This window comes from Mercurialis annua, linkage group LG7, assembly GCF_937616625.2.
Source record: "Mercurialis annua linkage group LG7, ddMerAnnu1.2, whole genome shotgun sequence".
NCBI lineage: Eukaryota > Viridiplantae > Streptophyta > Magnoliopsida > Malpighiales > Euphorbiaceae > Mercurialis > Mercurialis annua.
The window spans coordinates 29,353,935-29,363,534 of NC_065576.1; the positions used below are offsets into that span (position 1 = coordinate 29,353,935).

The following is a 9,600-nucleotide window of genomic DNA, read 5'->3' on the forward strand; positions in this document are numbered from 1 at the left end:
GATTTAATTGAGAAAAAAAGGGAATAAAATAAAATATTGGAAAGTCTCGATCTAATCAATTTTACGATAGATATCGTAAAATAAATTTATGGATATAAAATTAAATTTCGTGAAATTTAGACGAAAATATTTTATTAAGCGGAATTTGGATATTCGGAAAAAAAAATTTAAATAAATAAATTAATGGACCCGGATAAATAAATAATATGGTAATCCATTATTTATCGGCAAAGAATAATCGTCAAGGTTTTTTAAGTACGAAAATGATTTCGTATTAAATTGAAAGAATGAAAGATTGAAGGATTGAGCTTTGAAGGGTGCAAAACTTAAGCATTTAAGTGGACCTTTTTCCCCACAAGGCTAATGAACTAAGGACACATATCCCTCCACCCCTTCAAATATCTCTAGCAAGCTAATTAAGATGAAATTCAGAAAATAAAGAAGAGAAGATACCAAAATCTATCCATTTTTGCTAAGAAATGCAAAATCCTCTTCCTCCAAGCCAAGCTCATGATTTTCTCATCCAAATTCAATAAACTTGGAGGCAAAATGATCACAAGATCATAAGGAAGTAAGGTAAGCTAAGTGTTTAAGATTTCAATGGTTCAATTTGATAGGAAATTAATAAGAAAAGTAGGGTTTATTAGCTATGATAATGATTTGGTGTATTTGATTGCTTGTGAGGTGAAATTAAGGATTTGAAGCTTGGATCTTGGAGAATTTATGGAGGATATGATTCGGTTATCTAGACAACATATCAAGCTTGAGGTATTCAACTGAATTCTGGAAATTTATGATGAATTGATTGAGTTTTGTTGATGATAAGTTGTGTGTAAAAACTGTTATAAACATGTTTAAGGAGTCAAGTTTGAGCTATGATTTAGGGGTGTTATGGTCGGTATTTTTGGCCGGAAAGTGGTCGGAATGGAAGGGGGTATGTAGGACTTTACAAGTGAAGTGGTGGTTCTGCTCAAATGAGCAGAACCCATCTGCTCCGGTGAGCAGAACCCATCTGCTCCGGTGAGCAGAACATGGCTGCTCACCAGAGCAGATGCAGCCCTGTTTCTGGGCTGTTTCTGCCCAGAAACAGGGCAGCCCATGGGAGCTGTTTTGGCAGCTCCCAGCCGGCCGCAGGCACCTCGGATTTGGTTCGGGTCTTAACGAAAAATGTAGTTGGGATGTTGATGAATAAGAATGCATAATTAGTTTGGTCATTGGCTGTTTGTAAGCATGTCGTTTATCGGCCCAAAGTTGACTAGTTAGTCACTTTGAAAAATATTAAATTTTAAGGGAAAAGACAAATAAAATAAATTGTGTAATCGGGAGTGTGAAATGATAATTATCGAAGTTAAAAAGGATATCGACTTCGGAAAAGTCGGATTAAAAATGAGGTAGACGCATTTAAAGTTAAGTGGAAATTATGAGTTAAAGAAATGAGTTAAAACATGTTTAAGGAGCAAACTTTGAAATAAGATTGTGAGCTAACGGAATGTCGGAATGAGTTGATTTTGGCGTCGTTTTGTTCGTTATAATAGTGAGAATGAAAGTGCGGAATAGCTGCTGCCATAATAGTGGCAGAACAGCAGCAGAATGGGCTGCAAACACAGCAGCCCATAAGACTAAATTCTACAATCCATAAGACTAGTCCGGGGTAGCAACTTCCAAACTAGTTTCCGACACTTCCGAAGGCTAATTTCAAACCAAGGTTTAAACGGAAGTTGTAGACGACATTCCAAAATTTAGGAATGTCCTTTTTATTTAGAGTTTGGACAATTCTAAGTAACAGTTTTAATAGCTCAAAATTGGTTGAAAAATACGGGAAGATTAATGTTTTTAGCTATTTTTGAGTAAGATTTTGGAGACTTTAGAGATGTCGAAGGAAGTTTGAGTCTAAATGAAAGTCGTAGACGGTGCTGTGGACTATAGATATGTTCAATTTGTTTAGAATACGGGCTATTTTAAGTAAGCATTTTCAATAGCCGAAGTTGGCTAGAAACATAATTTTGGATAAGTTAATAATAGCTAGAATTTTATTAATTCTTGCTATTATTATGTTTGCGTAGACCCGACGAGACGATTATCGACAAGGCACGGAATTTGAAAGATCGTGATATCGCTTAGCCGTTTTAAAGATTATGGATAGCAAGTGGTGAGTACACTTTAAATTACTCGCTAATATTCATAAAGCTACGTATTTTAATACGAAAAGCTATATGAATATATATATATATATATTTGAAATGTTTGTTTTTAAAATGTATACGTATGTATGCTTTGAAAATGATGTTTTATCGTAATGTGTTATTTTGATAATAACATAAATGTTAAGGCACCGGGGATGGGTAAAGTAAAATGACATGAATCGAATCAAATATGAATAAGGAAATATAGTACATTCCGATATGTACTATCAAACATAATAAATACCCATACGTGCGTGTGTTATAGATGTATGCTTGTAGATGTAATGTGCATGCCATGGTCCATAAAGGATCAATATAACATAACAAAAAATACAAAATCAACTAGTAAACGTAAAATGAGAATTGTACTATGGTACACCCAATAATAAGAACTGAGATACAAGGTTGAACTCGGTAGAATTATCCCGGGACCTGTATCTCATCCCTTCTCGATGATAATCCTCGGAACTCATACGAAATAAAAAGTAAGTGTGATACATCGAGAATCAATACGAAACAAGATCGAGACGCAATGTGAACAATTACTCCTATTAAATGTCAATAGGAATCATATGAATCGACAGTTAAGTTCAAAAGACCTGCAGGGTGCAGAGTCTGAATGCAGACACGAAGGTAACTCGGTTGAACTATCTCGGGACCCGTGTCTAAGGAGTAACTCGGTTGAATTATCTCGGGACTCCTATCGATCGTTTGGGATTGAGAAATGGTACAAGTAACTCGGTTGAATTATCTCGGGACTGTACCATATGGTTATGGGTAACTCGGTTGAACTATCTCGGGACCCAACCATAAGGATCAAGTCACAAGAGACTTGCCAATGATTTAGTTCGACTTAGAATCATGATGATATAAACTAAGATTTAAGATTCGGTCGAAAACTAATGAAACAAAACGAGAGAAGAAAAATATCAAAACCATAATAAGAAATCAAAGATGTCAAATACGTATAAACTATAAGTTTATGAAATAAATAAAGAGATATGAAGGAAAGTAAAGAGGGTATGCAATATGATTTTAAAAGAGTATTTTCTATATATAAAATGGGTTTTCAACGGTTTTAACCCTTTATGTGATATTGCGTGTAATTTGGTGAACTCACTCAGTTTTATACTGACCCCGTTGCTCCTCCCATTTTTCAGGGATAGCATGATATTATTTGGAAAGTCAAGCTTCCGAAGTTCTAATTCTCGGAAGTCATTTGCACAAAAAGTGAAAGAAGGTTTTCATTCTAGCAGTCCGCAGTAGTCTAGATGTTTTTGTCTATGTATTTGACTAGCGCATTTTAACTCTGATATTTTTGTAAAATAGGGTCACATGTATTTTGATATATGAAAAAAATGATTTGATTTGCGAAAAATTTACACAGGTTTTTAGGCTTGCTACGGGTTTCGGAGCTACCACTCCCATTCCCTAGCGCCGGTTGCGGCTCGAGAAATCGGGTCGTGACAATTGGACCATATCGTAAAGGATTTAAGAAAGGAAAGAAAGATAGGAGATTCAATACGTCTGGATCAAGTTCTAGTGGATGAAGTTCAGGAGGAACAGTACCACTATGTAATACTTGTGGAAAGAAGCATTTTGGGGTATGCTATATGACGAGAGGATGTTACACATGTGGACAGCAAGGTCATTTCTCTAGAGAATGCCCTATGTCTGGACCACAAGGTTCAAGTGCTAGTGTTGTTCAACCAGTGTTTCAACAACCTAGACCTGTATATCCTGCAGTATCTGGGCAGGCACAGAACCAGAACATGTTTAATGGACAACGTGGAAGAGGATATGATTTTGGTAATCGTGGTGGAGGAAGGACCACAGGCGGACAAGGATCTGGAGCGACTACTAGTGGAGGGAAGGCTAGAGTTTTTGCGATCAGTCCTCAGGAGGCGAATGCGTCGAATGCGGTAGTGCAAGGTATATTTTCAATATCTTCGCATGATGCATCAATTTTATTTGATCCTGGTGCTACGCATTCATTTGTATCGTCTAGTTTTGCATTAAAATTAGGAATTCAACCTGTGATTTTGCAAAACCCATTGTTAGTAGCTACATCTGTAGGCGAAAGCATAGACGTTACTGTAGTGTATTCGTCGTGTCCTGTGTTAATCGGAGAGCAAGAATTGCTTGCGGATTTGTTGTTGCTTAATGTTTTAGAGTTCAACGTCATCCTAGGAATGGATTGGTTGTCGCGACATTATGCGAATGTGGATTGTAGAGAGAAGATAGTGACGTTCCATGCACTTGGAACTGAACTTATCTCTATACGGGGAGAGAAGTAGGAAACCCCAAAGAGTTTAGTCTCGGCTTTGAAAGCGAGAAAGATGTTAAGTAAAGGATGTCAAGGATTTTTAGCTCTGGTACGAGATGTTCAGAAGGAAGTTGGAAGTGTGAATGATGTACCAGTAGTGTCGGAGTATTCTGATGTGTTTCCAGAAGAGTTACCTGGATTACCACCAGATCGAGAGATTGAATTCTGTATTGATCTAGTTCCTGGTACAAGTCCAATATCGATACCTCCGTATCGTATGGCACCAGCAGAACTAAAGGAGTTGAAAGATCAATTAGAAGAATTGATTGATCGTGGATTTATACAACCAAGTGTCTCCCCTTGGGGAGAACCTGTGTTGTTCGTAAAGAAGAAGGATGGACCTAAGAGGCTCTGTATAGATTACAGACAACTCAATAAGGTCACAATCAAGAATAAGTATCTTTTACCCAGAATTGACGATTTATTCGATCAATTACAAGGAGCGAGGTACTTTTCAAAGATTGATCTGAGGTCTGGTTATCATCAGTTGAAGATCAGAAATGATGATATTCCAAAGACTGCATTCAGAACAAGATACAGTCATTATGAATTTTTGGTGATGTCATTTGGATTGACAAATGCACCAGCGGCTTTCATGGATTTGAAGAATCGGATTTTTAAACCGTTTCTAGATCAATTCGTGATAATGTTCATAGATGATATCTTGATTTATTCGCACACAGACGAGGAGCATGCGCAACACTTAAGGATTGTGTTACAAACTTTGAGAGATCATCAGCTTTATGCCAAATTCTCGAAGTGTGAATTTTGGTTAGAAGAAGTAGCATTTTTGGGACATGTTGTATCTCAAAGTGGGATTAAGGTAGATCCTAAAAAGATTGAAGCAGTGATGAATTGGAAAAGGCCAAGTTCAGTGACAAAAATTCGTAGTTTCTTGGGTTTAGCTAGTTATTATAGACGGTTTGTGCAAGACTTTTCTAAGTTGTCTGCACCATTAATTAAGCTAACTCAGAAGAACGCGAAGTTCATCTGGACTGATCAATGTGAAGTGAGTTTCCAGAAGCTGAAGGAGTGTTTGACAACAGCTCCAGTTCTGGCATTACCAGAGGGTAGTGATGGACTTACAGTCTATTGTGATGCTTCTAGGATCGGGTTAGGATGTGTACTAATGCAACATGGACGAGTCATAGCTTATGCTTCTCGCCAGTTGAAAAAGCATGAAGTTAATTATCCAACCCATGATCTAGAATTAGCAGCGGTGATTTTCGCATTAAAGATTTGGAGACATTACTTATATGGAGCAAAATGCGAAATATTCACTGATCACAAAAGTCTGAAATACATATTTGATCAGAGAAAGTTAAATCTCATACAGAGAAGGTGGATGGAGTTGCTAAAGGATTATGACTGTACGATACAGTATCATCCTGGCAAAGCTAACGTAGTGGCTGATGCGTTGAGCAGAAAGTCAGCAGGAAGTTTAGCTCACATTACTCTAGTTGAGAAGAGACCAATGATTAGAGAAGTGCATTCGTTGATTGTTCAAGGAGTTCAATTAGAGGTTTCCTATTTGGGGAGTTTGTTAGCTCAAATGACGATTAAACCTACATTGAATGATCAGATTAAGGAACTTCAGACAACGGATCCTCAACTAAAGCATGTTATTGCAGAAGTTCAAAATGGAATAAACTCTGAATACAATATCAAAGGTGGTATTCTGAAATTTGGTACAAGGGTGTGCGTACCAAATGTAGAGGAGTTGAAACAGATAATTATGATGAAGGCACATGGATTTAAGTATAGTGTTCATCCTGGTTCTACCAAGATGTATCACGATGTTAAGCAGATGTATTGACGGAATGGTATGAAAAGAGATATAGCAGAATTTGTTGCTAAGTGTCCGATATGCCAACAAGTGAAGTTGGAACATCAGAGACCATTTGGATTTTTGCAACAATTACCAATACCAGAGTGGAAATGGGAAAGAATAACCATGGATTTTGTCGTTGGATTGCCTAAGTCGCAACATGGTTTTGATTCGATATGGGTTATCGTTGATCGAATGACAAAGTCGGCTCATTTCATTCCAATCAAGGTTACCTATACAGCAGCGAAATTGGCACAGATTTATATTGACAAAGTGGTCAGTTTACATGGAGTTCCTGTGTCAATTGTGTCAGATCGAGGATCAGTTTTTACATCCCGATTTTGGCAAAGTCTGCAAGAAGCTTTAGGAACGCGTTTAGATTTCAGTACAGCGTTTCATCCACAAACGGATGGACAGTCTGAAAGGACTATCCAGACTTTGGAGGATATGTTAAGAATGTGCGTTTTAGATTTCGGAGGCCATTGGGATGAGTATCTACCTTTAGTAGAGTTTTCATATAACAATAGTTATCATTCCAGTATCGAAATGGCACCGTATGAGGCGTTGTATGGACGTAAGTGAAAATGTGGTTTGGCATGTGTTTTGCCTTAAGTGTAACTTTTGGCATTTTACGTGTTAAAAGTGAATTTTTCGATTTTTCACTAAAAACCGTCAAAATAATTATTTTAAATATTTTTAAAGGCCCAAATATATTTTAATTCAGCCCATATGTTATGTTTTAATGTTTTTGAGTATTTGAGAAAGTTGAATTTATTTTGCCCCTAGAGTTCGATTTATTTACAAAAATGCCATAATGGCAAACTTGTAAATAAACCAAACATGAATTAATATCTAGATATTTCCCTAGATAAGCTTGGTGCCCAAGCAACTCAATCTTCTTCTTCATTTTGTGTGGGTGCCGAATACACCATAGCTCCAAACACAACACTTTATTCTTCCATTTTCTTTCAAAAATTCCTTAACAAAAGTTGTCGGGAAATTTGCGTAGAACGTTAATCTATCTTTGCATGTTCGTTTGAGGTATAATTTCAAGCTCAAATCTTAACTTTTGTTTGCTGATGTTGATGAATCTTAGAAACATGCTTAGGATGGTTTAAAAATTGTGTTTAATGGTTGACTAGTTGGTTTTAGTTGCTAGTTTGATGGGTTTCGATTTTAAAATAATTTTTATGTAAAATTAAATTATTTATTTTAATTTTCTGGGCTGATCTAAATGATGAGGTTAAAATATGCATTAAAGTGTAAATTTTGTGGATTAAAAATGTTAATTAATTCGGGTATTAATTTAATTGTTTGGGTTTCGATTTTTAATATTTTTAAAGCTTTAAAATCGCATAAAAAGGGTAAATCAATGGATTTTAAATTTCTGGAAATGAGTTTGTTTATGATTGATCTAAATGTTGGATTGGTGGTGAATAAATGTTTAATGGTGAATTTTTAATGGGTTGTTAATCGGTTTTGATTTTTAATAACTTTATTCGGTTAAAATTGTTTAAAAAGGGTATTTTTGTCATTTTAAATTTCTGGGCAGAAGTTATTCATGAAATATTTATGAAATTTATATGATGATTATTTATGAAATTTATTGATTTAATTGAGGTGTTTTGACGGATTAATAATCGGTTTTGATTATTAATGGTTATTTCGGTTTTAATTGTTAAAATAATGAAAAATAATTATTTTAAAAATTATGGGCTGCTGTTTTTATAAGATGAAAATTAAAAATATATTTGCAATTATTTTTGGTGAATTTCGGTGTTAAAATGGCTTAAAATGAATTTTTAAGCGTTTTTGAGTTTTCCGGCCAAAACCACCGGAATACAGTGACCGGAATGTGAGCAGATGGGATAGAGCATGTCGGCTCAGTCCTAAGCTAAGTTGGCAGCGGTTAGTGCCGAAATGATTTTGGCAGAAAATAGGAGGGGCCGAGCCCCGGGTCAAAAATATTTTACGGAAAAATATTTTTGGTTATTTTTGAATTGTGGTATATTTGTGGAGATTTTCTAAAAATGTACTTTTAGAAAATTATATGAATTGAATATGTGGTTAGAATTATAATGGAGTTATAATTCTATGTTTATTTATGGAATTAAATAAACTATGTGAACAAAGTGTATTGCATAGAAATACGATGACGCCGAAAGAGATAGTCGGAATCAAATTTGGTTATTTGATTATGTGGTCTATTTGGTTGAGTCGTTTAGAGTTTATCCTAGAATTTAGAGTTAATACATTTATTAATGTTTAATCTCTAAATTAGATCCAGCGAGTTTTGTCGCGGAAACCGGCGAGCGAAGGTTTTGATATTTCGACGGGTGATATTTTTATATTTGAAATAAGCGAGTACTGTGAGTGTGTTTACAACTTATACTGCTAAATATTAGTATTAAAAATATTGCGAACTGCTTTACATGATTTGCAAATGCTTTATTTTATTTGAATTTAAATCGCATGAACTATTATACATAGTTTTGAAACCGATTTAGATTCATTGAAACATGCTTACTATTGGGCGCCAATAGTGTTGTGTGATCACCGGTATTGCATTTAGAATGTGTTTGCATAAAAATAGTATGTGGAAATTCGGACGACGGTCTGAAAGTCTGAGACGACGGTCCAGACATATGGAAACAGATCTTCAGAGGCAACGGGATATAGACGACCAAAGGCAGGTACAGAAACTGTCGAGATCTGAGAGGTTGAACCTCTTATTAAAAAAGTGAAATTGGCGACAGTATTTATGTACTGCCGAAATCCGTTGTATTGTAAGAAGAGTTTGGGACTTTCAAATACGTAAAATAAGAGTAATCGGATTTGACTGGCTAAAAGTACAAAAAGAGAAAATAAATACGGCCAATGGAAAATAAAAGGTTGACCCGAATAGAATGAAAAAAAATGGAATATTTATGTTTCCTGTTCTGAAAGCATATAGGAACATGAATCTTGGTTTAGGGTTTCATATGAATCGGTAATCTGGAATGCATTGCTTTCATATTAATGTTTATTAGTACATGTTGTACGCATTCACTCAGTTTTTATAACTGACCTCGTTGAATTTATAATTTTTACAGGCGAGTAGTTTGAGGTTTGGATTTCCAATTTCTTGTTCCGGAAATCCCTGCCTTGAATAAAGTGAGAATGACTTTCCTTTATGTGTCTAGAGTTGTAGTAGCTAGAATAAATGAACGATGATACCTTAGTAGTCGTTGGACTTATTTATGCTTTATATTTTATTATAACGC

The 9,600-nt window shown here is 35.5% G+C and overlaps 1 long non-coding RNA gene across 2 annotated transcripts; it reads left to right on the forward strand.

Annotated features, from left to right (window-relative positions):
* Positions 1-281: 281 nt before the first annotated feature.
* On the forward strand, positions 282-3,552 carry LOC126656326 (uncharacterized). 2 transcript variants are annotated; one of them, XR_007633200.2, is made up of 4 exons: positions 282-576; positions 696-768; positions 2,064-2,149; positions 3,344-3,552. It is a non-coding gene; the product is annotated as an uncharacterized LOC126656326 (long non-coding RNA). The 2 variants fall into 2 exon arrangements; XR_007633199.2 differs by lacking the exon at positions 2,064-2,149 and having other exon boundaries at positions 315-576.
* Positions 3,553-9,600: the final 6,048 nt, after the last annotated feature.